We start from the raw sequence: 7,923 nt of genomic DNA, 5'->3' as shown, positions 1-7,923 counted from the left end.
TAACCAAGTATCTTAACTATGCAGGGACCCCTTTGAATCTTTCTACACCGAGAGTCGGATACATAACTGTCTTCTATAAACTGCTTTAGAACATCAAATGGTCAGAGGCTCTTTCATGATGATGTTTAGATTAAAACAAGCAATCAAGCAGTTCTTTTCTGAGTATCTTGAGTTAAGAGACAAGTAGAAAAAAACATATCTTGATGATTAAGAAATAGATCCACGTTGTTCAATGTTTTGAAGGTCAGTCTTCATGTTCAATTTTAAGAGAACAGTTTGTAAAGCAGCATATTTAGGGACACTGTTGTTATTGTTAATTGCCATCTAGTTCGTTCTGACTCATAGTGGCTCTTTATAGTGTTTCCAGGGGCAGCCAGTGAGCTTGAACCACCGACCTTGTGGTTCAAACTGACCTTGCAGTCCAGCGCATTAACCCACAATGCCACACTAGCAATTATTAAATATTGTTTTAATCAATGACAAAAAAATCTCAGTCAAGCCCATATGTAGATATGGACAGTCTAAGTTGTCAGATATTAACAACTGATTTACAAGAACAAATACAAAACAAAAAAACCCACATAAACCAACAAAACCCCATACAGTTTAACAAAGAAACAAAACTATATATTTCTTTGCTGAAAGTAGATCAAAAAACACCCTTGCAACTTAACTGAAAAAACTATGTCTATAAATAAATGGTGTTTTCTTTAAATTTTATTGAGAATATCCACAGTCAAACATACACCAAGTTTTTGACTAGCTACAGTCCCAGCATCCTAAATATTTTGAGATACCTGGCCAGGACTAAGGAACCCTGGTGGCATTGTAGGGTAAGCTAACTGCAAGGTCAGCAGTTCAAATCCACCAGCTGCTCCAAGGGAGAAAGATGAGGCTGTCTGCTCCCATAAAGAATTACATACAGCCTGGAAAGTCTGGAAAGGGTTACTATGAGCCAGAACCAACTTCATGGTAGTGGGGGTTTTAGGGTTAGCCAAAATTAGAAAGCAGCCTTCAAGAGCTGAGTAGGAGCAGAGAGAATCCGCCTTCTTAGCTCCTCTGCTTTGTAAGGATAAACCAAGCGGTCAAACTCACAGCACAAATGGAAGCAAAGTAGGCATCGCTGCTGCTAGTGGGCTCCTAGTGTGACGCTGTAGGATCAGCACTGGACTGCGAACCACAAGGTCAGCAGTTCAAACCCACCCATGGCTCCATGGGAGAAAGACGAGGAAGTGTGGGGGTGGGGCTTCTTAGTGTCAAGACACCAGTAACAAAAAAATATTACAAGAGGGTGGCTTTAAAGAGCAGAATTTTACTGTCTTAGTTTTGGAGATATACACATCAAATATTGTATAAGCAGAGGGCAGAGTTGTGAAACTTTCTTAGACACATGGCCTGGGGTCTCAGAACCCTAGTGTCAGGGAATATCCAGATTAATTGGCAAACAGAGCTCACAAAACAGAGCCCACAAAGACCACGTCCCACCGCCGACACTGGGGAGCAGCCACTGGAGTCTTCAACTCATGGGCAGCCGTCTAGGGAGCACCCAATGGTCTGTCCCCATCAGGAGGAAAGAGGAGTGAAGAAAATCAGAGACACATGGAAACAGGGATCCCAAGGACTAGAGGACATGTGAGCCTCAGTCCTCCAGTCCTGAGTCCCGAGAACACTGTGGCCCTGTGGATGGGGTCTGGTATCTCTGTCAGCCCCACCCGCTGTGTCCCTACACCAGCAAAGTGGGCAGAAAGATAACAAGTTAGTTTCTGGTTTTGCCAAAACATCTCGTCTTGTGGTGTCGGCTATAGACTCCATTTGAGTGCATCCTGGGTTTCTGGCTGTGTGGAGAGAGATTTCTTAGTGTGCCCTCAGACGGGAAGTGTTGGAACCTAGGGAAACGCCTGCCAGTCAACTCCAGAAACCCCCCAGGTATGAAATTCCACTTCCCCACCTGTCTTAGGAACCAGTAGCAGTGAGAGGCAGGACCCATTCATCTGATCACTGGTAAACCAGAGAAGCAGACAGAAGTCTTTTGCCTCTATCAGAACATGTGCCTGCATACATGTGTGCATGGGTATATGCTCATGGGTGTACATGTGTATCTGTATGTTCACCTAGTACATGTGTGTGTACACATGTGTGTGTGCATGTGTGCTTACGGATGCCTGTGTGTTTCATTGGTAAACCAGAGAAACACGCAGAAGTCTTGCACATGTGTGTAGGTGTGACCGTGTGCTTGCATGTCTATGCATGTGTAGGTATTTGGGCATGTGTGTGCACATGAATGTCCATGTGTGTCTGTGTGAGCAGTCCTTGCAAGTGTGTATAGCTGTGTGTGCATGGTTGTGGATGCTTGTGTGTGCCCATGTGTGTGTGTGTGTGCACAATCCTTGTGCATGTGTGTGCACTCGTAGATGTGTGAGCATACGTGTGTACATGGGCATTTGTGCTCATGGATGTCAGTGTGTCTATGTGACCAATCCTATGTGGGTGGATTGTGAGTGTGTACACGTGTGTGAATGTGTAGCTGTGTGTGCACATTGATGTATCATCTGTGTCTGTGTGAGCAATTCTTGTACACGTGTGTAAGTATGTGTGCATGTGTGTGTCTGCTCACAGATGTCCCATGTGTCTCTGTGTGAGCAGTCCTGGCACATGTGTGCACATGTGTGGGTGTGTTCATGGATGCCGTCTGTGTGTGTGTGAGCAATCGGGGCAGCTGTGTGTGCATATGCATATGCGTGTGTGTGTGTGTGTGTGTGTGTGCACGCACACACACTCCTGCTCACGGATGCCCCGTGTGTGTCTGTGTGAACAGTTCTGGCACATGTGTGCATGTGTGCGTGCATTTATGGATCGTGCATCTGTGTGAGCAGTCCTAGTACACATGTGTGTAGGTGTGTGTACGTATGCATACATACAGACATGTGTGCGTGGGGGTTCTCATGTGTTTATCCTTGCACATGTGTGCTTGTGTACGTGTGGATGCTACTGGGTACGTGCACATGTGTGTGTGAGCAGTTCTGAGGTTCAACAACAATGATAAGCAGTCATAACTCCTTTAGCTCTGTCACCTCTGGCCGAGCCTAGCCCTGTGGATGCACGGGTCCTGATTCTGCAAGTGTGCTCACTCAGACTGTGAGACAGAGAGACCATGGGCATCTCAGAATCACACAGTAGCTCTACTTTAAAAACAAAGACCCTACAGAGAAAGCAGGGAGTTTCCCAGGTCCTGCCCTGCATCTCACCTTCCTGTCTTGTAGGACGAGGAAATGATGAACGTTGCTGGTTTCAGCCGCCCAGTGACAAAGCAAGAATGAAGGCCTACCCGCTGCTTTCCTCCAAAGAGTCTAAGGACTGAAACCCTCAGCCTTGGTGGTGTAGACTGAGGTGTGTTTTTCTTGTAAAAACAACCCCCCAACCTCCTGTTACTCAGCTTTTCTTTTCTTCCTCCTTGAGCCAGGGTCCTGGCTGCCATGGGCCCTATTTCTGTTGTAAAGACACGGCCCTGCAGCCCTCTCTTCAGTTTGTATTGTCTCTTAATTGTGGCCATACCAGAGGACTTCAAAAAGTTCATGGAAAAGGAAACAAAAAGGTGATGGCATTTTTCAACAAATGTTTGAAGCTTCCTTGTTTTTGTGTGTGTGTCTACATCTATGTTATTGTTAGGTGCCCTCTAGTCAGTTCTGACTTATACGACCCTGTATAGGGATCCTGGTGTGACGCTGTACACTCAACACTGGACTGAAAACCACAGGTTGGCCATTCAAACCCACCAGCTGGTCCTTGGAAACCTCACACAGGGTCAGTATGAGTAGGAACCAACTTCACAGCACTTAACAACAAAAACATAAGGTTTCCAAGACTAAACCTTTGCAGGAGCAGAAAACCTCATTTTTCTATTTTAAAGTAGCTGGTAGGTTCGAATCACAGACCTTGTGGTTAGCAGTCTGTTGCTTATAGTATAGGATCACCATGCTTGTCATCCACAGCTATGTCTGTTTCTGCGTTTTTATCGGTGTCTACGTCTATGTCTGTGTCTATGTCTCTGTGTGTACATCTACATCTGTGTCTGTGTCTCTGTGTGTGTCTACATCTGTGTTTCTGTCTGTGTCTACATCTACGTCCATGTCTGTGTTTTTATCGGTCTACATCTACGTCCATGTCTGTGTTTTTATCGGTCTACATCTATGTCTGTGTCTGTTTCTCTGTCTGTGTCTACATCTACATCTGTGTCTGTGTTTTTATCGGTGTCTATGTCTACATCTGTGTCTGTGTCTCTGTCTGTGTCTACATCTACATCTGTGTCTGTGTTTTTATCGGTGTCTATGTCTACATCTGTGTCTGTGTCTCTGTCTGTGACTACATCTATGTCTGTGTCTGTGTCTACATCTATGTCTGTCTCTGTGTTTTTATCAGTGTCTACGTCTATGTCTGTCTCTGTGTTTTTATCAGTGTCTACGTCTACGTCTGTGTTAGTGTCTCTGTCTGTGTCTACGTCTGTGTCTGTTTTTATCTGTGTCTACATCTGTGTCTCTGTGTGTACATCCATGTCTGTGCTTTTTTTCTGTGTTTATGTCTGTATCTGTGTCTCTATCTGTGTGTACATCTACATCTGTGTCTGTGTTTTTATCTGTGTCTATGTCTATGTCTGTGTCTGTGTTTTCCCCTGTGTCTACTTCTACGTCTATGTCTGTGTTTTTGTCCATGTCTGTGTTTCTGTCTGTGTCTACGTCTATATTGATGTTTATATTGCATACATGTCTACGTCTGTCCTCTGTCTGCATCTGTGTTGCTTTCTGTGTCTGTATGTCCACTTACCTCATTTGATGGCACTTTGCTTTATTGTCCTTCACAGATCTTCCTCTTTTTGCAAATTGAAGGTTGTGGTGCCCCTGCATTGAGTCAGTCTCTGGGTACCTTGTTTCCAACACAAGTGCTCTCCCTTAATGTCTGCCCCACATTAGTCATTCTCACATTATTCCAAGTTTCCCACCACACTATTGCACACCTCACGTACCACAGCGGAGAGTAAATATAACTTTGAGGTGCACTGAGAAAAAAATACTTTATGTCTAGAAAAAAGCACAGTGTTTCTGAGGTGGGCCTGAATAAAACTCACTGCTGTTGGACTTGATTCTAACTCACAGTGATGAGACGACAGGTTCAAGCTGCCCCATAAGGTTTCCAAGACGGTCATCTTTTTGGAAGCCAAATGCCAAGTCTCTGTCCAGTAGCAGCTGGTGGGTTCAAACTGCTGACCTTTATGCTAGCATCCAAGAACTTGACCACTGCACCACCAGGGCCCTCACTAGCACTGGCTGCTTAAAAATACTTGTCTCCATCCACAGAGCAATTGACGCCAAGAGACATGTCTACTGACAGCACCGTCTGATGCCCTGCCAGGCTGCTGGTGTCATGGTTTGGACCTCTGCAGAGCAGCACAGGCAGTTCAGGTGAAACCAAGGCCAAGCAGTCTTTGCATCAGAAAGTCCAGCATCCTCCCTTGTCAAGTCTGCCCTTTAGGAATTGATGTTTCTCTGACATTAACCCTGGAGCAGGGGCCTTGGTCATCAGCTGTCGATAGCTCTGCCTGCGTGCTCTGTCTCCATGCCCAGGAGGAAGGTATGAACCACGCAACCCTTGTGTTCCACTGTGGGTCCACCTGGACAAGTCCTCCAGAGACACAGTGCTGCTGACCTCCAGCACTCCAGGAGCCCAGCATCCCCAGTCTAGGCCCCAGGCTGGCCCGCCTGCCCTCCCTCATGTTTGCTCTTGGCCCCCAGTTCGGTCTCAGTCTCAGCCTCAAGAGCAGCCAGATGTTTGCTCACTTGGCTGTTTCTCTGAAATGATGTCTCAACACACCCTGGTTGACCTTGGAGAGTTGGATGTTTGGGTTTGCTTTAAGAAATGTAATTCTCAGGTAATCTGGAATCTGTGCATGGCATCTCCTCCAATGCCATCAATGCCCTTGTAGTTTTCCACTGTCTGCCACTAGCTGATTCCCCCCACGGCATTGTCATAGTCATCGGTAGATTCCAGTACATTGCTGAGGCCACTGTGCGTGTATTCTGACCGTCCAGCACTGCCTCGATGCTCTGTGTCACCCTGGTGACTGTTGTCTTTGTTTTAAGAATACTACTGCTTCGTTTCCATTACAGAGTTTTGAGCGGCTCGTTTTTCAGAAGTAGATTACCAGACCTCTCTTCCTAGTCTGTCTTAGTCTGGAAGTTCTGCTGAAATGTGTGCTCCAAGAGTGGCCCTCCTGATATTTGAAATACCAGTGGCAGAGCTTCCAGATTCACAGCAACACACAAGTCCCCACAGAACAACAGATGGGGTAGGGGTCTCCTATGCTTCTGGTGAAATGTATGTCTCAGATACTTGCTACATTTTGCCATGGTTTTTGTCACTGTGTGTCTGGAAGAACCTCGGAATTCTCCAGGGCTCTTGAGCTCCTTGAATCTTCTTCCCCGCTAAAACCCACTGCATACAAACATAGGCACCTTTAGCTAGAGAAATGTGGATCCCAGAGGTGGTTCCATGTGTGGACACAGGATGCTCCCGGCAACTCTTGACCACTGTCTGAAGAGCACTGTGTCCTTTGTCTACCCATTTTGGGGTCTCACCTATCATCATCTGACCCAGAATATTCCCGTTTTCAGGATCTACTCTGTAGTTATTTGGAATGCAGGCATGTGCAGCGAAAGACAATGGATGCTGGCATTTCCTCCTATTTCTTCCACGGAACAACTGAGGAAATGTCAAAAATCTAAGCTGTGATTAAAATTCCAAGATGTTTAAATCAAGACTCTGTCCCTTGATTGGACATCCCGAGATTCACTCATAATAACGAGTTAATACATAGCAGTTCCTAGGATATGTTTGCCTGAGGAAATCCACTGACAGACCATTTCTGGGCTGCGAAGTGTTGAGCTGATGGAAGTGTCCATTGTTAGCGCAAGACATCAAAATAGAAATGTCCACTGGGGTGCACGGTGTGCCCTAGATTCTTACCTGGAGCCTGGTCAGCTACAGTCCTCTGAAGGAGCTGGGTTTGGCCCAGGAAATGTCAGGGGAAGCGAGAGATTTATGTTGCCTGAAGATAATTGGTCCCAGGAAGAGGCTGAGGAAAATTCACTCCGGAGGGGATTGAAATTTCATATAAATTGTGAGGGAAAAGAGTTGTGCTAGTATTTTTACCTTGGAAAAAATAAAACCATGTTAGATAAATGAGTGTATTTCAATTCATTTTATACAAAATGTAAGCTTTGATCCCAATTATGCAATGATCTGCAGACTCAATAGTCTCAAACGTTATGTTTTCCTGGTATTGTTTTTCCAATAAAAAGTCTACGTTCACAGAATCACACAAGTTCTGAAAGAGTCAGTTTTGCAGAACTGTTGGGAGTGACTCAAGGTCCCTTTGATCGTTGGGTGACATGCCGGCTGTGTCCTATTCCTTCCTGGTGACTTTTGCTTAATTGCTTCCTCTTGGAGAGGTGTCGAATGCCTGGGGAGAGTCCTGAGCCCGGTGTTACTGCAGGGGCCTACAGAGACGGGGGTCCTACAGAGACGGGGTCCTACAGAGACGGGGTCCTACAGAGGCGGGGTCCTACAGAGGCGGGGTCCTACAGAGGCGGGGTCCTACAGAGGCGGGGTCCTACAGAGGCGGGATCCTACAGAGGCGGGGTCCTAGAGAGATGGGGTCCTACAGAGGCGGGGTCCTACAGAGGCGGGGTCCTACAGAGGCGGGGTCCTACAGAGGCGGGGGTCCTACAGAGACGGGGTCCTACAGAGACGGGGTCCTACAGAGACGGGGGTCCTACAGAAGCGGGGTCCTACAGAGGCGGGGTCCTAGAGAGACGGGGTCCTAGAGAGACGGGGTCCTACAGAGACGGGGGTCCTACAGAGGCGGCCGACCTA

This window comes from Chrysochloris asiatica, unplaced genomic scaffold (assembly GCF_000296735.1).
Source record: "Chrysochloris asiatica unplaced genomic scaffold, ChrAsi1.0 scaffold00283, whole genome shotgun sequence".
Taxonomy (NCBI): domain Eukaryota; kingdom Metazoa; phylum Chordata; class Mammalia; order Afrosoricida; family Chrysochloridae; genus Chrysochloris; species Chrysochloris asiatica.
This window is presented reverse-complemented; position numbering follows the sequence as displayed.